General features: G+C 35.2%; 1 pseudogene across 1 annotated transcript; it reads right to left on the reverse strand.

The window, feature by feature from the left end:
- Positions 1-789: 789 nt before the first annotated feature.
- Positions 790-22,730, reverse strand: LOC147386388 (eukaryotic translation initiation factor 2 subunit alpha homolog; annotated as a pseudogene). The gene is made up of 19 exons (XR_015171714.1): positions 22,395-22,730; positions 12,822-12,878; positions 12,661-12,747; positions 12,414-12,559; positions 12,172-12,276; positions 9,705-9,996; positions 9,435-9,625; positions 9,066-9,358; positions 8,103-8,994; positions 7,887-8,001; positions 6,792-6,862; positions 6,561-6,660; positions 6,064-6,140; positions 5,765-5,808; positions 5,587-5,645; positions 3,765-4,663; positions 2,198-2,666; positions 1,290-2,087; positions 790-1,194 (listed from the first exon to the last, which is right to left on the reverse strand). The product of XR_015171714.1 is annotated as a eukaryotic translation initiation factor 2 subunit alpha homolog (transcript).
- Positions 22,731-27,110: the final 4,380 nt, after the last annotated feature.

Here is a 27,110-nt window from a genome sequence, read left to right on the forward strand (position 1 = left end):
CAAGTTATGTCATCTGGTTATGTAACTTATGTACTAGATTTCACTAGGAGCCCCCCTAGTCTAAGTAAAGGATTTCACCCTTACTAAGGATACCTTGGACCTCTTGGCATCTAAAAACATGATAGATGCTTCATGGTTGTAGCGGACAAAAATTTTCAAAAAAGGAATTTATTTTTCACTGTTTGGGAGTTATGTGGAAGTCTGTAGCTGTCCATTTTTCAAAAGAATTTTGTAGTTTTTCGATGAAACTTAGAGAGGGCTGTGGTGTTGGATTTCTGGTGTTGTAATCCATTTGAGCAAAACTACCCTTAGTAAGGCTCAAAATCTTACTATGTTATTAGGGAAAGGGTTTCACTATACACCCCCTTGGTACCTGATTAGAATTCGAGCAGATTATCCTGATTTTGTATACAGCTATTTTAGAAATAGAATTACCCAATTAAATCAGAACAGATTATCTAGATTTAGGTACATCTATTTCTGCATTGGAATCAGAAACATTTAGTTCTAGGAGGCCATGCTAGTGTCAAGGCCAGTTCCTTTAGAGAGGGAATATTTTTCCAATTTTCTCCCTTTATTATTGAACATGCCCTCCTGATACCCAACTGGATCTTTTTATATGCACCTATTTCCGTAGTGGAATCAGAATTCATAGGAACCAGAACAATCATTTATATTCGAAATGGGTTTCATCATCACTTCAATAACAAAATAATTAATAATTGATTTCCAATGATCACATCTCCTTCCGTTATTAGTGTAGGTTTTTTTTTTTTTTCCATGAGAGAGTATGGAACTTTTAGTGCATCTCAAATTGGAAGAGATTAAGGTTTGGATTTAGATAAAGATGCGATGCTTCATTGTAGACAGGCGTCACCAATGAAAATGATGACCAGAAGTATTGAAAAACAGAAACAAACATCTTACACCCGAAGATAAACATAACTAGATTAGACTGTTTTCTCACAAAGAATTCTGAAACATCTATTTCTAGAAGAGAACTCAGGCAACACGCACACTCTCTCTCTCTCTCTCTCTCTCTCTCTCTCTCTCTCTCTCTCTCTCATACAAGTGAAAGAGATTGTAACATTGAAAGAAACTTCGAAGCATTATTCATTTTTTGGATGAACCGAAACCTCTAAATCCCATCATTGCTGCAACATCAAGGTCTCCCTCAGCCTCTTCCACTACAGCCTTCTCTTCTGAGACCAGAATAAATCAGCAATAAACCATTTTGAAATAATAAAACTAAAGAGAAAAAAAGAAAATCCATGTGAAGTGTTACTAACCTTCTTGTCTTTCTTCCTTTCTCAGCGTTGGCGCTTCCGTTCTTCCTCTTCTTGTTGCTGTTTTAGGATCCGGTCATCTAAATCTGAAACCAAGATAAAACTTATCATTATTTTTTTTTTCTCTTTTATTTTTCATAGATAAGGTGGGAGTGAACCCCATGCCTCTCAGCTAATCGAGCAAAGGAAAATATGGTTTCCAGGTTTAAGTATGAAAATTTAGTTAATCAATACAAGTACATCGTGGTACATAACCTTAAAGAATTTGGATTTTTTTTCTCTTGAAATCTTACCTTGCTCCGTAAAGCTTCCCTCAACTTTCTGCTTCTTGAGAATTTCAAATCGATCTTGGACCTGTGCAAACATTGGAAAACTTTTCCTACTATTGCTTGTGCTTGTGTTACATGGAATATTTGGGTATCAAGAGGCTTATCTTGGTCACATGTCAAACATTGATGCATCTGGATGTGTTTAAGAGATCGGTGTTCTAAAATAGTTATCATCTGCATGTATGTTTTTGTCATTTCATAATTTGGAAAATACCCAATGTACTTTGTGGCAACTCCTAGAGGTTCCCCGAATTGGAAACCTTATTTTCTGTAAATAAGAAATCCCAAATCAGGACTATAAGACAATAAGTTCTCTATATTCATGTTTACTGGCTTGTCTTGATTTCCCAGTAAAACAAAGTGGTGATATTTGTAGTGCTTAGTCATAGGGCCTGTTAACTAATGAAATGGTATGTTACCTGTCGAAGAGATACCCGCTCTAACCGCATTGACATACCCAAAGCTCTTTGATCTAAGAAGCAAGTTAGAAGAACCATAAGAAACAATTAAAAAAACGGGAAAGAATGGTTCATGAGAATAAATACATTTAGTGATATGTTTATGGACAACCCAACCACATACGTTTCTTCCAATTGATATGGTCCAAGTAGTATGCAGAATCCTTTACAACACATTCACAAACCGAACAGTAGTATCCAGCCTGCAAAAGAATAAAGCACCGAACATAACTTTTAGGAAAATGGCCGGAATTTTTCTTGGCTTTGTAAAAACATTGAATGATGAATCTAATCAAATATATAGTCGTAAACGGAATGTGAAAGAGAATGATTCACTTGAAATAAACCAAAATAGTGAGAAAATCTATAGAGGATACCTGCTGCTAAGAGGTGCTATTGGAGTAACAACCTGCAACATAGAACACCCCAAAAGTCATGAGCCACGTGAATGACAAGAGTCAATTATATATTCTCTAGAGAAGCAATAAAACTTCATCTACACTTGGCAACTGTGCTAGTCTCGGAGTTTCTTCAATCGTGTCATCTTTGAACTTTATAAGAAGATTCCTGGAAACTCCGTAATATTCCTTTATCTGCAGAATTGCATGACATGACATGTACCCAACTTGAATTTATTGAGAGAGCAAATGATAAATCATAAGATTTCCAGTTTGAAGAAGGGAAGTTTCCCTTGAGAGAAAAGAGAAAAGAAATCAGAATTTAAAATCACAACCCTTTATTACTTCTCAGACAAACCAATTTAGGAACAATTGAAAATCACATGGTAACCACAGATGATGACATTAAGTCGACAATCATATGTAATTATTAATAAACATCATCTCACAAGTCAGGTCCTGTATTATCAAAAACTCTCAGCATGAATGAGCACCACTAGTCTGTTTCTAATCGAGTATTATTAAAGACAGGTCCTGCACTTGGATTCTATAAATGGCAAGCACCCAATCATGGCATATGAAAATAATCACCTGCAGAGCTCATGACAGATGGTCTGGAAACTTACATGGATCTAGCAGTAAACTGATTTTTTCTGGTTAGGGCTGTCATCTGGTTGCCAAACAGATGATCTGGCAGATAAACAGGACATAAGCAGATCTCCATCAAGGAGATGGGCAACAGCTACAAACCATTAATAGCAAAAAATGGGTGACCTTCAAGAAGGTACATGTAGAAGGGTTTTATATGATAATTGTAAGCAGATGACAGGATGACATTATTGGACATACGTCTCACATAACATAGGATGACAGGCTTGAAAATGTGCTCCTCACTCTAATATTCATTTTTAATTAACAACTATCACATACAATTCCTCGATGAGTACTCTCTTGAAAATGTGCGCCTCACTCTATGTTCTTCTTCATTCTAAACAACGATTCTCAATAGACTGCATTGAGAAATGTAAACCCTTTTTAATTCATCTATAAACTGCATGGAGGAAGGGTTTAGTATATTCTTCACTGACAGATAAAGTCCACTAGAAAGACCAAATAAAAAAAAGGCAAATCTCTTACAATTAAAGACATTTTTTAAATTACAAGAATCTTCGTAAAGCACATCGAATATAAATGATGAAAGAATATGTTAACATTAAAATTAAAGAAAAAAAAAATACACAATCTGGTTTTGGGAAATTACTAGATTCAATAATAATGGAAGATAATACGTACTAATCATCGAGTTTCTCCGGGTTTGGGGATGAAAACTTCTCTCCCTTTAACTAAATCCATGTACAAGGGGGCAAGTTGCTCAAGCAGAGGAAGAATTTGTTTCACGATTGAAAGGCTAAGGTTTTGTAATTGCTTCATTGCCATTTCTGCCTGTAAATTTCATGCAGCTAGGTCGATTGTTGAGAGAGAGAGAGGGACGTATTTGCCGCTAGAGCGAAAGCGAGAGAGAATGAGAGAGTGAGAGAGAGGGTTTCAGCGAGAGAGAGAGAGAGTTCTACTCTTTGTTTTGTTTGGGTTTTAAGATAACAGGGAGGTAGCACTAATTATGTAAAAGATTGAGGACGGCGCTGTAAATAGCCGACGTTTTATAACTAAATGTAAGTTTCAATTGCGTCCGTTCATCTGACCCTTATCTGACGGTTTCAATACATTTGGTAAAGCGTCTGGTGAATAGTAGGACGCCAAACGGGACCATATATATATGGGACTTATAGCGACAGCCGCTATTGGCCATCACTATAGGGTATTTTTTTTTAAAAATATATATATTAGGCCTTTAGTTATGGTCACGATCGTCGCCATAAGAACTTTTGAAAAAAAATTTTGATTTTACACCTGCCCCCCTCACATGTTGCTGAATATTGGAGATACCCCTATGCGTTGAAATTGGTGACCTAGACCCCAACTAGCAACATGAAAAGACCCAAATGCCCCTCATCTTCAACTTTTAGATATATAAAAGAAATAAAGCAAAGAAATTTCATTATGTCAAATATAAGTAAACTGACTCCTCATTGTGTTCTTCAAAATTCAATCCACCTCAATTCTCCTATCTAGAATTTGCCAAGAACACACCCATTAACCAAACTTCTCCCATCGACGGCAACGAAAAAAACAATCTGCATGTGAAATTCGAACAATTTAAGTGGAAACCAATTTGAAAATAATCTAAAAAATGCACCCAAAATACAATCAATTGAAAATATATTAAGGTGATGCAGTTCAAATTAAAACATAACAGTTCCACACAAAACATCATAAAAGAAAGTTTGAAACTACATGCAGAGAATGAAATTGGTGTTCTTCAAATTAAATAAGCTAGAAAGCATACAAAATTATCAAGCATTTAATAGAATTTAAAAGATAGAAACAATCCCACATTTATTCTGAAACCCCAAGAAGAAAAATGGAAGAACTTCATTCATCAACCGAATTTTGAGTTATTTTCAGGAAATCAACAATACTAAGATCTGAAATTTTATCAAATATAACAAATGGGTACCTAAAAAGCATACAAACAGAAGCAAAATGAACACAAAACTAAAAAAGAGAACTCTGAATAATAGTGAAAAAGATAAAAATAAAATAGAATTTTCCACATGGTTGAGGCATTGCACGTAATATATCTCAAAACATGACAAACAATTATAACTAATTATCATGTAAAAGATAAAAATCAAAACTTAAACAAATAACACTAAAGTACTGAACGATTAACGATTAATCCCCAAATCTACCATGTGACCTTCACTAGCAACAACACAACACTATAATCATAGAACACTAGTGACAATATGTAACTGACCTTAACATAATGTCTCAAGCAGCCTTAAAACAAACAACAAGACTATTTAATGGTAAAAGAACATAAAATATTAATCGTGCAAAGTGGTCCTGATACTAGAAAGTCAAGTGCAAAGTGAAATAGATTTAAAGGAAACTCAATTCATCTCCTTTGATAACTGGCACTGATAGTATAGGAACTTCTTAAATCAAATATACAAGGACAATTAGAATAGAAAGAGTCACCAAATAGACATACCTTTGAAGGATAAAATCTAAATCAACTCATTTGCATCATCCGTTGTGTGTCATCAATGGCTACATTAGCAAATGCAATGCAAAGATACTATTTAACATAGTTGAAAAGCCCATTTCACACATCTATGCTCATGTCATATAGTTTGTGAAAAAACAACATTATAATATCCAATACTCACAATGGCGTATACATGGGTTTTCCAGCCTCAAAACGTACCATACACTACAGTAAAAAATAAATAAATAAAACTCAACCTCTTTTCTTTGAAACCAAATTCACTTTGCGGAATCAAGTTAAATAAACCTTGGATTGAACAGAACCTACTGAATTCAAAACCGATTTTTCCAAATTCCAACAAAACATCAACAAATTCATCGACCTAACTTGATAGACCACATAGTCATCTCAAAAGAGGAGTGTGATCTAATTCTGTTTCTCTTATAATAATGTATAAACTACGAAGGAGTTCTTTCTCACCTTCATATAGAGATCAATATCATGATCAGGCTTGATATTTGTTGCCTTCTCCCTTCTTGATAGCTCTGCCAACATCTCTGCAAATTGTTGATAAATTGGAAAAATGAATTCAAAATTTTTGGAAACCTTGGACCGTGTTACGTATGTTGAAATCAAATATCCTTTTTTTTCTTCCAAGAAAGGTTATTTTTCACCGTTGAATTTCAATTTTAAGTTTGGGAGTTATGTGGAAGTTCGATAGCTGTCTAATTTCAAAACCTTGGATTTAGTTCCAATATATATATATATATATATATATATATGTTGTTTTGGAAATGAGTTTTTCAATGAAACTTAGAGGACTGTGGTTTTGGATTTCTGATGTGGTAATCCATTTGAGCAAAACGACCTCCTTAGTAAGGCTCACAATCTTACTATGTTAGTAAGCAAAGGGTTTCAAAAAAAAAAAAAAAACTACAGCTGACAATAAATAGAATAAAGGGATTGATTCATGATACCTCATCAGTTACTTCAATGCACCATTTTTCTAAATAGGATAAGCCTACTTTTACATACTCCACATCACTGGGTGACCAGCACAAACGCTGGAAAAGAAGACTGAGGAAAATGAAAAGAATGTAAGGACACGATGACAAGAGCAACATAGTTATACTCATTTTTGTTTGGCTAAAATACTACATAACAGATTTAATGGGATCAACAAGAAAATATGAGTTGAACAAATTTACTTATTGAACAGCTGAAAATTGATGAACGAGAATACTTGATTGAACACCTTGTTGATTAAGAATGAGGGAACCTGTAAAGGAGGAAGTTGTAAAGAGTGAAGCTATAAGAAGGGATTATATGATTAAGTTGTCAACTTTGGAACTCACATCAACATAATCTATCAAATATGTTAAGGAAACACGTGCATTCCTCCCCCCGAGATTAAGACGGACAATGCAGCACATCACACATGTCATAAACAAATAAACATAGTTTTTCTTCTTATTATATTTTAATAATTAGAACATTTCACTTTGTATCATTTGAGGCGAATCCGGTAAAGTCAAATTATATTATCACTGACTAAATTTGATTTTGAGCCTCTTACCCTTTGTTTGAATCCAATTTCTTGTCAAAAAAAATTCTACTAATCAAAAACCTTCATTACAAGTACCGGATGCTCAATTCTTTTTTTTTCTTGACAAGTAGTAACCTGGATGCACAATTCAAGCAATGGAGCAATCTCTTTATTCAGATTGTCTCTTATCATTTCTTGTCAACAAGTAATTGTTAGTATAAAAGTGGGGCCGATCTAGTGCCCTAGTGATTAATGACATGAAGGTTACAAAGTTAATGTCACGTGTTAAATTCCACTTCACCCACTTATGCATACATGAATATTTGTATTATTTTTTAAGGGGAGATAGAGTATTGCCAAATGTTGTAAGGATGGTCTAAAACAGCATTGCAATACATATGCTGCACACACAAGGCAGTTTTCACCACTTCAAGGATCCTGCCTAGGATATTTCCCGCAGCTAACCTAAAATAGAGCAAGACTAACTCATAGACTTAAATTTTCATCCCCACTATATTTCTTCGGCTCATCCATAAGAATGAGATAGATTGGATGTCCAAATATTAACAACTAATCCCCACTATTACTACAACCAAGGTCGGTGGGTCTCATTGAATGCTACGTCATACAACCCTGACAAGGTTGCTGCTACTAGTCCTTCATGGTCTATAAAATGGATACCTAGTTTCAAGTACTTGGCATTTGGGAATAGCAACAAAAGATAGATAAGTGATTTTAATGTGTTCTAGGAACTTACATCTACAGCAAGTAACATGCTCGCACTGAAATAACATCTTCTCGTTGCTGCGACTTTCATGAAAAACTGGGCAGGTCTCATCATCAGTCTTATACATGTATTCACCTTGTTCTACCTAATTTAACATATAGTTTGACAGAGTTAGAAACTTATGATTGTTATTCTAAGTGTATACAAGCGATAAATGTAGTCCTAGCATTTCAGTGTGGGCATTACCGGAAATCCTGCAAGCCCCTTCTTCTCCAAAATCTTTTTACATGCAACCTTTTCATCATTTCTGTCCAGAAATGCGAGAAACTCAAGAAGAAGCAAACAAGAACATTCACATCTAACGAAGTACATTTAGGCATTTAGCAAACACAAACAGGAAATATTTAGAAATTGACAATACCTTATCTTTTCCCTCCTCCTTTATCCGGGCTTGGGACCGGCAATGTAAAATATTTAATTTTACATTGGCGGAGTTAAAAAGGGGCTAGTTACCAAAAAACAGTTATTAATTAAACAATATATATGAAAAAAAAGTCTAAAGTGGAGAAATTCGATGTACCAAAAACTAAATGTATCTAGTTGACTTTCAAGGTCCTTGAGTGGGAGGATAATCATTAGGAAACATGGTGCGGAAGTATAGGGCTATATACTCTTGGAATTGGCTCTGCACTTGGCTATAAATCTCTCTCTGCATTTGCATTTGCATCTGCATCTGCATTTGCATCTGCATCTGCATCTCCCTTTGTAGCTCAGCAATCCTCTCCTCATATTGTCGATCACGTTCCACTTGCGTGTTTTGCAACTCAGCAATCATCTCCTCATGTTGTCGATCATGTTCCACTTGCGTGTTTTACAACTCAACAACCATCTCCTCATGTTGCCGGTCATGTTCCACTTGCATGTTTTGCATCTCATTCAATTGGGACTGCATCTCGGCATAAGTACTACTACGAGATGAGTTAGAAGCAGATGTAAAGATCGAACTCGGGGTCGGGCCTAGGCCATATGTACGTACTCTACCATGCCGCTCTGGTCCCATCTCCTCAATGAATATCTTCTCGCTTAAGAGTGTAGAATCAAATTTGCCACTATCTTTATGTTTTTTCATCATATTATTCTATATAAAAAAAATACATTAGTAATTATCTTACAATAAATAATTTATCTTACAATTGACTTCTTACGTACAATGAGCTCAGCCGATTCAAGATCACTGTAAGATTCATTTTTCCTAGTATAGGTTTTCTTGAAAACTTCAGCCTAAGTAGGTAAATTACCATCTTCTTTATCCTTGGCTATAATTACATGAAAAAATAAATAAATTAGTATATGTCGTAGATCACTTAAATATTAAAAGAAAATAATATAATTAACATATAATTACGCACCATCTCCGAACGATACTGTGCACAACTCTTTGTCTCCCCCATATGTTTAATTACTTGGTTTTTCTTATTCTTACAATTCCTTTTTGAGATAACCTACACAAATTTAATAACATTACAAACATATCATTCTTCAAAAATGATTAATTAAGAAATTTGTAATAATTTATACCTGAGCCTCGTGGGAACTCCAGTAATGGACAAGCCAAGTCCAATCAACCTTTGAGACGCTAGTAGCAATCTCTCCTCATCTGTCTTATATTTTTTGTAATCATTCTTTAAACCATTCTTCCAATCTCTATACCTCGCCGACATACATTGCATCACCCACTTCTTCTTTGAATCATCAATTTCGACCGTATTCTACAAAAGTACACAATTTAAGAAATAGATAAAAAATAATATTATTAGAAAAATGACAAACACATTACTTTATATTTACCTGGACCTCTTGCCACAGTAAGTCCTTTGAATGCTTTGGAATGTCAGCCCATTTCTTGCATGGCAAAGGGGCATGACCAGAATGCCTAACAATAGTCTCCAATAATTGTGAAAAATGACTAGCATTCTCCCCTATCACCTGACCATATTTATTCCAATCTAATGACATCTTTCGTCTTCCACAAAAAGGACTCAACTCTTGGTGCCTCCTTCACTAAGAGTTCTCCCTCGTGGCGATCTATTTCTTCAATGCAAGCTTTGATTGCATTATTAAGAACTAATATCCCTTGTTCCTGCCCACAAAAAGAAACATTGGATGATTCATACAACAAAAATATCAACAAAGTCTTATTACAGATATTTGGGTCAACAAAACGAATCATGTTCTTTCATTCCTTTCTCTTAAAAAGCTTAAACGTAAAATGAGAATTAAGTGGTGCATTTTTACATTTGTTTTATGGGTTGATAGGAATTGATCCCACGACCTTTGAAGTTGTGTTGCAGTATGTCAAGCACTGAAGCCCCAGATTTGGGCAGTTGATCACCAAGAAGTATCCAACTATCCGCAAACACACTCAAGGGAAGAGATCGAAAGCAAAGATTTTAAACACTAACGTGTGAGACTTTAAGTATGCATTTTCTAAATAGATTAATAAATATAAAACAATTATAAGAACTCTAATAAAAGAGAATCAAGGGAAAAAAATCTCCAAATAAAATCATGACAATTCATATTTCATGATTCAAGTTTAATATCATCGCCGAATGTTCCACCATTCAGTTCTGTACAAAGCCAAGCCTTCAATTATTGAAAGTGTTTTCATATCCGCTTTATCACTATCTCAATCCACTTTCTTTTGAGTCTTCCTCTCATGTTTTAGCACCTTGAACTTGCATATTCCTTCTATTAGTATTAGTTTATTGTCTAAGGAGCCACTCCTACAAATTCTCGAATTTACATTTCTAATTTCATCCTTTCTAAACTTTCCACTCATCCATCGCAACATTATCATCTCTACTACGCTCAATCTATTAACATGATGCCTCTCGAGTGCCAACATTCAACCCCATAAAGGATAATAGGTCTTATTATTGTTTTATAAAATTTTATTGATATGCATGTCACATACAAACTCCAAAAGTGGACCCTACTGTAACCATCCAGCTCTAATACTGTGGACAACTTTTTCCTCAATATCTCCATCCTTGCATATAAGACAACAAAAATAGTTACTTCGGTGCATCTCCAGACCATCAATTTTTACTAGACTTTCTTTTTCATGGGTGTCAGAACTAAATTTACATTCCAATGTTCAATATATTAGGTCATTGTCCTAATTATTATAAATCCCTTAGACTCCAACATCTCTCTCCTTAATTCTAGTTTTTTTTATGGACTCCCTTCTCTAGTCTCATAACTGCCACTACATTATACATCAAGGAGCATTCTCGTGAACATGAGCAGTTATTGCTTATAAAACTAGACAAACAAATGTAGATTCTAAGCTGGGTCAAAATATATAAAGCTAAACTCTAAACTCATCAAAATATAATTAAAATTGAACCATATTGATGATTTCATAAATAAAAACTTTCCAAACCCTCAAGAAAATTTAAAAAAAGACAAAAAAAAAAGGTAGTAGTGTAAGAAATAAGAACCACTCTGACAATAAAACATTATACTGATCTATGACTAGAAGAAACGAAGCATTACATTCGGCATAAAAGAAACAATAAAAATAAAGAACCAATAAAAAAAAAATAGGAAGAGCCAAAAATTGTTGGGAGTCGCAAATTGATTACAACTTATAGATAGGCCAATGGAAATGTAATGTATAAAATAAGAACCTTTTGTAGACTAACGACTAAAACAGGAACAGTTTTATAATTATTTAAGACTTTATGTAATGATACTGCAAAAACAGATAAAAATGAAAAAAAAAAAAAAAAAAACACATTCTAATAATGCATATTACATGGTTAAAGACACCAAAATGACGTGCACTTCCCCTAAGATGCAAACTTTTTCGAAGGCTTTCTGGATAAGACATAAACCTTCGAGGGAAAAGGGTCTTTCCTTAAAGCCTCAAGGCCTTTTCCAATATCCTTTCCCTAAGGTATAAGTGTCTTAACACATTTGAAAATATTGATAGAGGATGTAGAATAAATATGCAGATTCAACTTAGGGTTTGAATCTATTTTCACTGTGATTATTTTGCTAGATTTTCTGCTACAATGTTGAAATAGTAATACAGGAACCAATTAGATCATCTGAAGCTAGGCTGACAGTATCTCAGAGTTACAATAGCAGTATCAAAAAGACAGTTGAAAGAGTTATTCTTGTCCGTGTGGTAAAATATGCTATCATTAGAGAAATCATTCATATGAAGCTTTCAACTGGAAGAGTACATGAAACTAAGCCAGATATGATTATAGGGCTGTAAATTATTGTAAAGTTTGGCACAGACCTTGTCAAGAGTCTGAGTGGTAAGAACATATATTGGAGGAACCACCAGTTTAATTTTCACTGGACAAGCATTATTGCCTGTGGCTTCAGCTTTCTTCATAGCTTCCTGTTAAATAAATAAATAAAAGCTGATATTTTCAAAAGAACACATTCGGAAACAGATTGACAAGTGTTAAAAGTGAAAAGCCCATCAAGGGGACATTGGCATCAGAAAGAAATAGTTATAAAGGATGTGTGATCTGCCTTGATGTGAAGAACCCCATCAAATTGAAAACATTTCATTTCAATGTCTGCACGAATCTTCAAAGGTTGTGGCGTCATTCGCCTCCTGATATTTTTATCAAAGCATCTTTGATCTCCTCTGACATAGCAGGTACCACCTTTGTCACCTGTAAAAAAGATGAAAAATTGGCGGGAGGCAACACATCAAATGTTCTTGAGTATCAACATAAGGATAGTAGTAAGCAGATGTTACGCAAACCAGTATTACCTCAAGCCCATCAGGACCGACTTCTTTAATTTTACGTGTGAGGGAATTTAGAATCGAATCGGGATCAGTCATGATTAACTTGAATGCCTGATTGATCAAGAAAGTTTAGGTCCAACTGCAGATTGGTGAGCAAAATATGGAAAGATGCTATGCAGTGTTACCTCAAAAGCATGTCCATATTTTCGGTATAAAGGCCAGCCAACATGGATATACAGATCCTGTCATGAATAACATAGATATGAAAGTAGAACATAAGGATGAAAAAATCAACAGTTTTACATCATCCAGCAATACATTATATGCCTGTAACACTAGTACTTAAAAAGAAAGAAAGAAAAGAAAAGAATGATGTAAACCTGTTAATTACATGTTTTATGAAGTTCTCTTTTGCTACGAGTTGGTCTTTGGAAAAGTGTAACTTTTGAGAAGAAGAAATAATTATTCTACTTAAAAAATAATGAACTAATACATAGATATATAGCAAAACAATAGTACCAGTTCTCGAACTAATTTTGCTATAAAAAAAAAAAGGAACAACTAATTACAGCAAAAAAGGAGGAAACTGTCTAACTAAGATTTAAAATTTGAAATACTAATTTCAAAAAATAAACATCCTAACTACTTCCTAAAATTTCAACACCCCCCTCAAGTTGGTGCATAGATATCAATCATGCCCAACTTGCTAACAAGAAGTTCAAAATTAGGTCTAAACAATCCTTTGGTTAGGATATCGGCTATTTGTTGCGTTGATGGAACAAACGACATACAAATAGCTCCACTATCAATCTTCTCCTTTATAAAGTGCCTATCAATCTCCACATGCTTTGTACGATCAAGTTGCATTGGATTATGTACAATGCTGATGGCAGCCTTATTGTCGCAATACAGTTTCATTGACATGTTCACTGGTAACTTCAACTCTTCTAGTACCCTCTTTAGCCATAACATTTCACAAACCCCATGAGCCAAAGCATGAAATTCTGCTTCAGCCCTGCTTCTTGCAACCACGTTTTGTTTTTTACTCCACGTGACTAAATTACCCCATACACATGTGCAGTAACCCTGACGTAGATCTCCTGTCAGTAATTGAACCTGCCCAATCTGCATCAGTGTAGGCGTTAATGCTTTGTGTGTAATCTTCTAAAAGAGTAAGCCTTTACCTGGTATACCTTTCAAATATCTTAGGATTCAATAAGCTACTTCAAGATATTTCTCATAGGGTGAGTGCATAAACTGACTTACTAGACTCACGGAAAATGCAATATCTGGCCGTGTATGTGATAAGTAAATCAGTTTCCCTACCAATTTCTGAAACCGAAAAGTATCTATAAGATCACCTTCTTTGTTATCTCCAAGTTTCTGATTGGGATCAATTGGGGTGTCTGCTGGTCTACAACCACTCATTCTAGTCTCCTTAAGTAGATCAAGAACATACTTCCATTGTGAAACAACAATTCCCTTCCTCGACCGAGTTATCTCCATCCCGAGAAAGTATCTTAGAAACCCCAAATCCTTGATCTCTAACTCTGATGCAAGAGACTTCTTTAATCAATTCAGTTCAAGCAAATCATCCCCAATGAGGATTATGTCATCTACATAAACGATTAACACAACTATCTTTCCATCCTGCGAGTATCTTACAAACATGGTGTGATCAGCTTGTCCCTAAGTGTACCCTTGACTTTTAACAAACTGAGAAAATCTCTCAAATCAGGCCCTTGGTGACTATTTCAACTCATACAGGGATTTCTTCAGTCTGCACACCTTCGAACCAAATTTCCCATCGAAGCCCGGGGGTGCATCCATATATACCTCTTCCTCCAAATCTCAATTAAGGAAAACATTTTTCACATCTAATTGTTGCAGGGGCCAATCAAGATTTGCTGCAAGTGACAGGAGAACTCTCACAGTATTTAACTTTGCTACAGGTGCAAAGGTTTCTAGGTAATCAATGTCATAGGTCTGAGTAAATCCCTTAGCAACCAACCTAGTTTTATACCTTTCAAATAATCCATCAGACTGTGTTTAACTGTGAACACCCATTTACACCCCACAATTGTCTTTCCTCTAGGCAATTTCACCATCTTCCATGTTTGATTTTTCTCAAGAGCTTTCATCTCCTCAAAAACAGCTTCTTTCCTCTCGGGAACCTTTAGAGCATCCTGCACATTTTTAGGAATCTCCATACAAGACACTTGTGAAGTAAAAGCACAAAAATTGGGTAAGAGATTTTCATATGACATAGTTGGACAATGGATGTTTGGTACATGACCTTACACCTTTTCGGACAGCAATAGGAATACTGGAATCAATGGACTTACTAGACTCAAACCTAGGATTAGTACTTAAAGTAGATAGGACTAATTGTGCAGGCTCAGAGAAAGCATTACCTGGAGGATTTGTGGATTCATGGCGGTGTGGGAGATCAACTAACTCTTCTCCTTAAGTTGTATTCTTTCGCGAGTAAACAATATCAAAGGGTATTATCCTTGTGTTCTTGGTGCTTGTTTTTTTCATGTTTGATCCATTAGATTCATGACTTTCATGTGATGGCATTAAGGATGGGCCTGTATTTTCATTATTTAAATTACCTAATTCACAAAAATCTAGTACAATAATGTTTGGGTTCTCAACTTCAGCTAAGGGTGCAGGAGACTGGTCAACTTTGGCTATAAGTGCAAAGGAATGACCAATCGACATATCTTCAAGTTGGAAATATACATCCAAATCTTTATTTTTTCTCCCCCCCTGAAGATGAGTATTAAAAAATGAATTTTGTTCAAAAAAAAGTTACATCCATAGTGACAAATAATTTTTTAATAACCAGGTCAAAACATTTGTATCCCTTTTGATTAGAGGCATATCCAACAAAAACACATTTTCGAGCTCGGGGTTCAAGTTTTCCTCGGTTATGATCATGAATGTGAACAAAAATAGTGCACCCAAATATCTTTAAAGACAAATTTGAAGAGAGCTTATTATTAAGATAAAACTTATGGAAAAAATCCAATGGAGTTTTAAAGTTTAAAACCTTACTAGGCATTCGGTTTATTAGATAGGTTGTAGTGAGAATAGCCTTGTCCCAAAGATATTTAGGTACCTTAATTGTGAAAAACAATGCCTGAGCTACTTCTAATAGGTGTTTATTTTTTTTTTTCAGCGACTCTTTTTTGTTGAGAAGTATCATTGCAAGAGCTTTGATTAGCAATCCCTGTTTCTAAGAAAAAATTCCCCAAAACTTTGTTAAAGTACTCTTTGCCATTATCACTCCTAAATATTTGAATTGTTTTACGAAATTGATTTTGCACCATGGTGTAAAAAATTTTAAAAACCGCTTTTACATCAAATTTTTCCCTCATTAAATAAACCCAAGTTAGCCGTGTAGGATCATCAATAAATGTGACAAACCATCATTTTCCAGAATTTGTAAACACCCAACAAAGTCCCTAAACATCACTATGGATGATTGTAAATCGGTTAGACGCTTTGTAAGATTGGGGAGAAAAAGAATTACGATGGTGTTTAGCAAGCTAACAAATCTCACATTCAAAAAAAGATGGACTTTTATTTCTGAAAAGAGTCAGAAACAAATACTTTAAATATTGAAAACTTGGATGGCCTAATCTATAATGCCATAACATTATTTCATTATCTCTGGAATCAGAAACAGAATTAAAACAAGTACTAATGTTTAGTCTACTTGAGTTGGGTCCATCTTCAAAAAAGTAGAGACCAGCACACTCCCTAACACTGCCAATGTCCTCCCCGAACTCAAATCCTGAAACTCACAAAATTATGGAAAAAAATTTGCATGATATTTGTGATCAAGGGTGATTTTACTAATAGACAATAAATTACAAGAAAGGTTCGGAACATGAAAAACATTATGAAGAATTAAGGAAGAAGAAAGTTAGAACAGATCCGATTCCAACTATGGCAAAAAGAGAACCATCTGCAATTTTGACCTTTTTATTGCCTGCACAAGGACTATAAGAGGAAAAAAGTTTTGAGCAACCGGTCATATGATCAGTCGCTCCAAAATCAATAATCCAAGGATTTACAGAATTTGAGAAGACACCAAGGAAGGCTAAAATAAAAGAGTTACCTTTCTGAGTTAAAGAGCAAGAAGGAGTTACAGATGATTTTGGAGATTGAAACAGTTTGTATAGGTGCTCTAATTGCTCCTTTGTGAACAGGACCATTTCCGAATTGACTTGATGCTCTTGAGAATACTCAGTTGCAGCTTGGAATGCATGTCCTTCTCCACTATTCTTCTTCTTCCAGTTTGGTGGTTTACCGTGAAGTTTTCAGCAGGTATCCTTCGTGTGCCATGGCTTTTTACACTGTTCGCACCACGTCTTCTTCCTTTTGTCACCTTCGGAATCCAATCCTCTAGACACAAGAGCCGAACCCTCTAGCTCATTGTTTGGACTCGGCTCTGGATTTCGCAGTATTATCCTTTGTCGGGACTTTTCACGGCAAACTTCAAAAAATACCTCATGAATTGAGGGCAAAGGTTTCCGACTAAGAATTCTCCCTCTAGCCTCATCCAAACCGTGATTTAAACTAACAAGTAACATATACACACGATCATTTTCTTCCCTCTTTTTATAACAAGCACAATCATTGGGATTTTCCCAATCATCATCGTAACTAACACTGATCCAATTCCTGTCATAAAGTGACCATTTCGTTGTAATAAATGGTAACTTCACGAACACCTTGTTTTGACTGCCAAAGTCGTGTCTTCAAATCAAAAATATGTAATGAATTCTTCAAATTAGAATAACAATCTCGCACGGCCTCCCAAACTTCTTTGGTTGTCGGTAAGAACAAGTAAGGCTTCTCAATTGCTGGTTCCATCGAATTGATGAGCCATGCAATGACAAGAGAATTTTCAAATCGCCATTTTTTTAGGTATGGGTCAGTCGCTGCAAGTTGTGTTACTTCGCCTGTCAGATGTCCCAATTTACCCCTTCCATCGATCGCCAATTTCATAGATTGCGCCCATTCGAGATATTTTTCCCATCGATTTTGTGAACTGTGAGTTGCAGGTTAAAAATCTGGGAAAGAGATTCGTCAAATGATGTTGATGTCGTCGATTAGATGATCTCGGAGGAATCTGCTGAGGCACTAGGGTTTTTCGCTGCGCCGGTCATCGCGCGTCTTTGCCATAGAAAATCATATCTAGAGGACAAGGCTTTGACACCATGTAACTTTTGAGAAGAAGAAATAATTATTCTACTTAAAAAAATAATGAACTAATACATAGATTTATAGCAAAACAATTCTGGAACTAATTTTACTATAAAAAAGGAACAACTAATTACAGCAAAAAATGAGGAAACTGCCTAACTAAGATTTAAAATTTGAAATACTAATTTCAAAAAATAAACATCCTAACTACTTTCTAAAATTTCAACACAAAGCATCTCCAATGATTACGAAGAGTTCTCAAACAACAACTAACGCATAAAATTCAATGTTGGCAATAGGAACAACATAAGATTTTAGGACACATGGTATGGAGAGAACCACATGTCAACCTCCATCCTTTCAAAACCTTTATGATAGTATAAGAGATAGAAATCACTTTTATTTTAGAAGGAATCTATATATGGTTGAGCTACATCCGTTTAATACTCTATTAGACGACTTGAAGAAACTCTTGTCTTGACAAATGATGAACTTATTCATAACCATGAATGAGACTTTCATCTTGCACATTCCATTTCTGGACTATCATTTATCAGGTGGGCCTGGAGACCCCTATTGAGTATGGTATGAGTCTGGCAGTCAGTTGGTTTCTTTGATAAATAAAATCAATTCATTTAGAAGGCAAAAAAATAAAAGCTGAAAGGAAAGCTCAGAGGAGGTCAAGGAGACCTACTAAGAGAGAGGGGGAAAAAACCCAGAAATTTGGTCTAATGCATATAAGTGAGGAGGCTAGCTTGATTACAGACTCCACACCCTTAGCCTAGCACCCTTTTCACCATGCAAGGCACATGGTGTCCTCCTTAGTCCAGAAAAATAACAAAGATACACGAGCTAATCTCATGAGTACCTTATTTGTTCTTCTCTTTTATCTATATCCCACAACCCTCATCTAGACAACAAACAGTTTTTAAGACACAAAATGCTTGGTGTTCGATAAAAAGTCAATTGGTTCATAGAAAAAACTGAAGTTAGTGTCAAACATCCGAGAAAGCGGAATGACATCCACTCATCCAGAATGGAAAAGAAAGTAGAGGACTCCCTGGGTAGGGTCAAGGGTGCACAAAATAATCTTGCACCATATATTGAAACAAGTGGATCTTCATGACCTGGATCTAGTGTTGTCAACGTAGACATGGAAACGGTTTAAGAAAACACCCCTTACCCTAGAATGAGCGATTGGTGTAAATATTTCTATGTTATGACCAGCATGGAGAAAGGGATTCTGAAATAGGGGAAAGACAAGCAAATCATGCCCCCTGGAGAGATTGGGATAATGGACACAGATGTTCTCTAAAAAAAACCAGATGTAGTGATAGTTCAAAAGGTCCTTCATTATTTAATAAGGAAAAAAATATTATAGAATGTGGACATCTAATAAAATAAAGGACCTATCAATTGAGTTTGGACATAATCATTGAATGTTTGCTTATCAAAAACATTTAGAAAAACAAAAAAACAAAAAACAAATCAACGGTAAGGAAACAAAAAACATAAAAACAACACCGACAACTACGTTGAAATATTACAAACCCAATCCCATCACCCCAAAAAGTCTTTTAAAGAAAATACCCCTAGGCTATTCAAAGATTTTACACCAAATAATGCAAACCCCAGAATGGAGATAATGATCTTCTGAATGACAAAGCCTCGCAAAAATTATCTGGCGTAGGCATCATGAGTTCTATTCTGCCAGTCAATTCTATAGGGCAATGTCCTATGTTAGGAATGTATTTTCAAATCTTTTCTCACCATCTCAACCCATGTCACTTTCAGCCTTCTTCTTCTTTTTTTGTTTGTTTTGATAACTAAAATGATTTATTTGAAAGCTAGGGATATAGGAGGCCAAGATGGCTGCCTACCTTACATACCAAGAAAAAAAATAAGTAGATACAAAGGAATTAGCAAGATACAGAGCCTTCGAGAACGTAATAAACCTCACTTCAAGCAAATGTCATAAAAAAAAGAACCCTCTAAACTCTTTGAAAACTTTTCTCCAATCACAAAAAAGAGCAACTATGGCCAGGAGAACCATGTGAAGGGTATTTGTCTACTCCATCCAAATATCCCAACACACGGCAAATTGGGTTAAGGACCCAATGATTATTTTTCTTATGAGAGGATGCTTTTATTTACCAACCATAAAATAAGGATAAAATTGAAAACAAAAAACACCAAGAGATTTGAAATAGCGAAAGAAAATGAGACCAGACCTCTCTTGCAAAAGAACAATGGATAAGTGTATGATTGGCTGATTCCCCCCGTAATTTGCAAAGAAAAATAGAAGTTAACAGAAACTACTCCCTTGCTATGATTCGGTCCACTGTGAGGATTTTCCCAAAAACAACTTACCAAATGAAGAAGGATATCTTAGAAAGAACTTTAGGCCCCCAAATGGCAATGTTAGGAAAGGATGATTGAGGGATGACAGCCATGGACTTGTAACAGGACTCTACAGAACATAGATTATCCTTGTTCCATACCCAACCCTGTTTATCCTTATCCAAAGAGTCGATATGGATCTCAGATGTACATTTGATTAGGCTAGAAATCTTTCTTTTTTTATGGGTATTAGGCTAGAAATCTCTTGAACCTCCCAATCATTAACAAAGCTTCTCCCTTGTAGAATCTCCAACCTGCATCATCTCAATTGACTTTTTTTATAGTCTATATCTGTATGGAGTATGGACTACACTCCTAGACTACCACCATTGTTCTCTCATTTTTGTTTTTCCCCCCTAGTCTTCCCACGCATCCAGCTCATTACTAAATTCATTTTGTGGCCATTATGTTTCTTGTTTGCCAACATTTCCATTACTATCTTGCAAAATTTCCTTTAGTCTAATTGCTACATGCCAACCACATAAGCAATCCATAAGAAGACCACTACTTTAGCCACCCAAATAACAATCAAATCAATGCAATAACAACCGTCATTTGGGGTATTTCCTAGTTCTTACCCATCAACCTTCACTGACAGCTCATTCTCCGCAATTCTCACTAAAATTACTTTGCATAAACACTCTATTCAGAAAAGCTTAATTTTTAACAATATTTGTAATCCATGGAGAAAACTAAAAATGACATAGAATCTGTGTCACTAAAGAAGGAAAATACCGAATCATGGTGGCAGCCATCAGCTGCTGCTGGAAACCAGAGGAGGTTCAAATGGAGAGAAGGAATTTAGGATAAAAGTAGGGTAGTGTAAAAGACTCTTTCTTTTAAATGCAGAGCCCACTCTATGAATGACATAGGAATAAATGAGTAGTTCCTAACACCCTATCAAAGAGAGAAGTCTAGATATACATAGTTACATACAAATCAAGGAAGATTGCTTCCTTTTTTTTCCCGTTTTCAGGACTTTTGTACGAGTTTAAATCAAGAACGAACCTAAAAAGGACCAAGACATTGAGCATCCAGATTGGGAGGAATTTTCCTGTAATGTGTTGCTTTTGTTCATGGTGCCTACAAGTACAATAACAACCACCAGCCCAAAAATCTCCACGTGTGAATTTTTCATTAATTGGCATACAGATGCACAATTATCAAAATGTCATGTACTTTCATTATCTAAATGACCAACACGCATCCAACAAATAGGGGGAACGGAATACTTTTTCTTATCTGCACAAATAGAGATACATTTCCTTTCTAAGGAAAATAAAATTCATAAATTCAATCATAATGTAGAGTACAAGTTCGCAAGTGGATTATCAAAGTCCGGAATCAACATCATGGTTAGGATATCCAAAGCACCGTTTATATACTGGTTATAATAAAAATCAACTCAACCCAATCAAACATTACAACATTTCATCAACCACAGTGAAGAAATTCAAAAGAAGTACCCGAAAACCCTGATTGAGCATTCAACCATGGTTTTTAAACTCGTCTGAGACCAAGATGTATCGCCCGAGTTAACTCGGTATCGGAGATGAATGAGACCAACTTACAAAGTATTTTGAGACGACTACGTATCGTGAGATAAGCAAGTCGCCTCGGACGATATTTTGCAATATCTCAGGTGATACAACGAGACAGAGCAGAAAATGATTAACTCACGAGTTAAACGGGATATATCGAATGAGATTTTCAAAATCTCGTCCAAGTTAACCGAGACAAAGAAGTTAAAGTCTCAACCCTCTATTCTTTCACCCCCCAAATCGATTTTTTCTTTATTTTATATTTTTTTAAGTTCATTTTTTAATAGGAGTCATTTCTGAATTTTTTCAGATTTTTTAAATGGTAAAAAACCATTATCTCAATGTCCAACAAGACGAGACGTATCGTCCGAGTCAACTCGGTATCGGAGCTGAACGAGACGAGACGAGATACCAAGTTTAAAAACCATGCATTTCAACAGAGGTTTTAATTGTCTCAAATTCGATGCCACCCCATTTGATTCTAAATTTAGTTTCTAGCTTTTCAAAAATGGAAATACAAGTAAACAATATAAAATGAAGATCGAAAACACCCAAAAAAAAAAACAAAAATGAAAAAATGGGTATCAATTCATATACCAACAAATCGACTTGCATCGTCTCTGCGACATGGCGCATGATGGAGTGAACAAGTTTGCTCTTATTCTGCCTCTCCCCCATGTCTGGATATCTTCTTCAGAGACTCTTCTCTTACTGAGATCGATGTAACCCTTCTCCTTATCAATCTTAAGTATCATCACAGGTTCTTGTCGACCTACCTTAATCAAACTACTAACACTACAAGAGAGCGATGGAAAAAAGAGATGTTTTATGACTCTGATTTGATCTCTATTTATTGAGCTTTATATCTAATCAAAATATCTATAATAGCAAAAAAGTAAATCCTACGTATTTTCAGTTCCCTTTACTTAATTGATACGTTATCGCGAGATTTGTACTTTATAATGGCCCTAGAAGAAGGCCAGAGGATCTTGAATTTTGAACCTTCACAATTTTTCATCTCGTACATTTGATATGTTAAAAATAAAATTTTATTAGACCCCAGATCAAAATAAATATAAAACTACTGATAAAATAAAAACTATGCATGCATCATGTCAATTTAAGGCAATTGTCATGAATTTATCCTTAATTTTTTTATAAATCAAATCTTAGAAACAACTTTCTAAATTATGATCAATGGGCGGCTATTGAAATTTTAAATTTAAAATTAAAATTTAACAAGGAAAAATAGCATTTTTAAGTTAATAAAATTTTATTTTCTACATCCCTATGGCATGAAATCGTGTTTTTGGATACCACAAGGTGAACTCAACAGCCCTTGGTAAGATTTTTCAAAAAAAAAAAAACCTATACAACTCTTATTTAAATGAAGGAGTACAGAGAAGTTTTCCTCGTAATTTTTCATGATGTACTCTAATAGTGGAAAAGGATTTTTCGGTATATCAAACAAATGATTTGTCAAGTAAATATTTCTCCTAAGTGTCAAAATTATAGGCAATTAAAATTACTTGATCAGGTCAAATTGGGAGAGGGAGGGGGGGCGGTTCTCCTAGTTGGGAGTTGGAATCCAATAAATAGTGTGTTTCACTTGTAATTTGATACATTTAATGTTGCACCAACGGTATGTACAGTTCGTTGGCCTCTCTATGTTTTGGTGATTTTATAAATTCTTGGATTGAGTTCTATTATTTAGGAAAGCTAATAATTAAAGGATCTTTATTCTTCTTTATAAATTAAAGAAAGGGAATTTCCTTTTGGTTGAAATGGATAAGAGTGGATTTTGTAATATTTTTTTCTTAAAGTTCCATGTATTATACCGTTTAAATCTTAGAGGTCAATGACCTTATATTTTCAAAATCATAGATCATGATGATAAAAAAAAAAAATTGGATTTATTTTTTAAATCTAATCTACACTAAGAAAACTAGAGGACTATGGTGGTGGTGTTTCTTTCTAAATGATCATCTCTACTCTAGAAGATTTACTATAGGGAACTTTAGGGGGAAAAAAAACAAGTGCATAGAATCCACACCCTAACATTGATGGTTTCAGAAACATGTTAGTTAGAAAAATTGTAGCCCTCATTTCTCATCTATTAAAGAAGGGTTTGGCCTCCCTTATAGGTATGCTCCTTACGTTGAATGTTTTCCATCACTAGAGTTATTGTTGGCTAATCCATAATATTCGAGAAAGAGAGGGAGAGAGAGAGAGAGAGAGAGAGAGAGAAAGGTCTAGATCAATTCACCTACACTTGGATTAATATTCTCTCAAAGAATTACTTGGATTTACAAGGTACAATCGTTGGATTCGATGGCAACATTCTAATCATTATCTAAAATAATTGTTAATGCTAAGTTTTGAGTTGTATTATTGATTCATTGAACATAGGTATTCTTCTATTTAATAATTTATTAATTATCTAATCAAGGACACATAACTAAAATGAATGTTTCTTAGGAATATATGATCTTACATTTACAAGATCAAAAGTTGACTACCAGAGCAATTCTGGAAAGAAATTTCTCCATGACTAATTTTGCTACAACCAGAGCTCTCAAGGCGAAGAAGATATCACACAATACAGTGTGAAAACTGGAAATTATTGTTTTAAGCTTCAGCGCCCGTGTTACGGTACAATCTGTGGCAAGATAAGGACGAGGGAGTAAGCAGATAATGTACGTGGGCCCAAGTTTGACACAATGTCTATGTAGACATCGACCAAACATCTGGAGCGAAAAAATTTCACAAATCGTGATGGACAAGTGTATCCTTCGTACACTAAGAAAATTTCACACGTGCGGTCTGCTAATTTACTTAAATGAAAAACTAGGGGAGTGAAAAACAAAAATGTGAACTACATATTAAAAATAATTTACCATTACTATAGATGTTTTGAGCTTGAAGATATCAATTTTTTGGGAGAAAAATTACGGGTTGAAGTTGTGGGTATTTATGTTATTTTATTAGTATTTTTAAATTAGACTAAGATCAACGGATATGACATAAATTTAAAAATGGAGGGAAGGAACTAAAGTGGAGAGAAATGTTCAAATCAACCATTAATTTAATAAAATAAATATAGGTGCAAAGAACAAAAGTAATTTTGGTAATTTAAAATTTGTAAGTATAAACTTACTAAAAGTCATTTTCATTTATTTGATGAAAAAGACTCCTACATTTAAATGTGATATGGGTTTATATATTTTTTTTTAATAATTTGATGTCTCGGTGTCAACAATCCTTTAGTTTGCTAATCCTGAGGGATTGGCTCTATAGCAATTTCAGATTGATAAGTGATTAATGTCCTTAGATAGTTAGTTTGATTCCCAATATGATCATTAATTCCTTAGGGGCCTCACGCGAGGGCGCACTCTCATTTACCTGGTATGTGTGATGTGCGGATGTTGCACGCACCCTAAGACTAGTCTTTGAAAAAGACTGTGGTTTATGAACTGGTGTCACGGCCGTGTTCTTTCGAAACAAGGTCGTGCAGTACAAGAGGGTGTTAATCCACAAGGAAGCCTGTAAAAATGATCGTACACCACAAACGTAGCAAACAAACAAGATAACGAGACAACACGAGACAAAGTCCAGAGGCAACTTTGTTGATATAATATTGATTACACGGAGTAACACGTTACAAAAGCATAAAGGTGTGTTACAAGCAATAGATGATCCTATGACATGCGGGACTTCCACGTAGCTTAGCGTGAGGGCTCGAATCAACGTGAGTATAGGCCAGGGATTGAGAAACACTAGACACCCTTCCTACTAAGAGTACACTAATTATTTCCTAAGTTTTCAGAAAGAAACATCAAAAGTGGAGTTCGGTCATATTCCCTTATTACAGAAATACCACTAAGTTAATAGATATGCCTTAGCACGGTTGATATGACTTCATATTGAGCTTTATATAGTGTTACATGGGTGCTCCTGGGTGACTCCGGGACGATCTACACCTAACTTTAAGTGACAGAATGTATAATCGTCATAATATCCCTCACCTATTCTGCAAACATCCTCATCGCATTGCCCTGACAAACTCTTCAGTTTTCTGGTCGAAATGTAGTACATTTTCTACATCCTCCTTGGTAGTTTCACATTCTAACATGTTCTTCTGTGTGATGAAGTACTCCACATACTGCTGTTATTGTTGCTGGCTTGAACTACTGCTAACTTGACACTTTTGAGAACTTTGTCAACAACATGCTATGACTAAATAGCTAAATGAGAAGATGTACGTGTTGGAATGCTACGCGTAGGATCTGCATGGTACGATTTGAGATTTTTTGCATGGAAAATAGGGTGAATGTTGCGTAACATGTACGGTAACCAGAGTTTAGCAAACCTGTATATTTTTTTATTATGTCTCTTGTAGCCTAAAACAATAGTATGAGGAGTTAAACATCGTTGGCTTGTGATAATTTTAAAAGGTCTCTTGTTGGAGGAAGAACTCTTCTGAAGGTTGAAATTGAACAAATTTGCCCAATTCATAAGTTTGGCATTGGCAAGATACCTCAAATACTCCAACACGGAATTGAATCTCTCCATCTGCCAATCTATTTGAAGATATCTACTAGTTGGAAAGTCAAACTGAAACCCAAATCATCTGCATAATTCATCCCATAACTTCCATGTGACTCTTGAATCTCTGTCGCTGACAATACTTTTGAGCACACCCCAATTCTTGATGCCATTATTATGAAGTAACTGAGAGGCTTCATTTGCAACATGAATTTGACAGTAACCTGATCTCAAATCCAACTTTGAAAAGTACTTAACTATCCCAAGTTTATCAAATAAGTCGATAATCTGTTGGATATGATACTTGTTCTTAATGGAGATCTTGTCTAACTTTCGATAAATGACACAACGTTGTAATGACTCATCATACTTCTTATGGTGCTTGCAGAACTCAATTATTCTTAGAGAATTCATTCTACAAGGCCCTCTCGTAAGAGGCGTGGTACCAGGTAGTAGTTCATGTTGATGACCTATTGGTCTATGTGGCGGTAGAACCTTCTAAAGCTCATTCAGCATAACATCATCAAACTCTGCCAATACTTGTGTAACCTGAATAAGAGTTGAACTATAGTCCTGATCATCAAGTTCAACTCGTAAGGTAGGAATATACGGTTGCTCACCTTTCTTTAATCTTTTCTTTAGTTAAAGGATTAAAATCATCTTTTCCTTTTCCTTGCCAGTGGAAACAGGATGAAGCTTGGACATTCACTTAACATGCCCAATGTGTTGGTGAATGGCATTGGTACAACCCTGTTCTGTCACAATAAA

This window comes from Akebia trifoliata, chromosome 14 (genome assembly GCF_017979445.1).
Source record: "Akebia trifoliata isolate Shusen 1 chromosome 14, ASM1797944v1, whole genome shotgun sequence".
Classification (NCBI taxonomy): Eukaryota; Viridiplantae; Streptophyta; class Magnoliopsida; order Ranunculales; family Lardizabalaceae; genus Akebia; species Akebia trifoliata.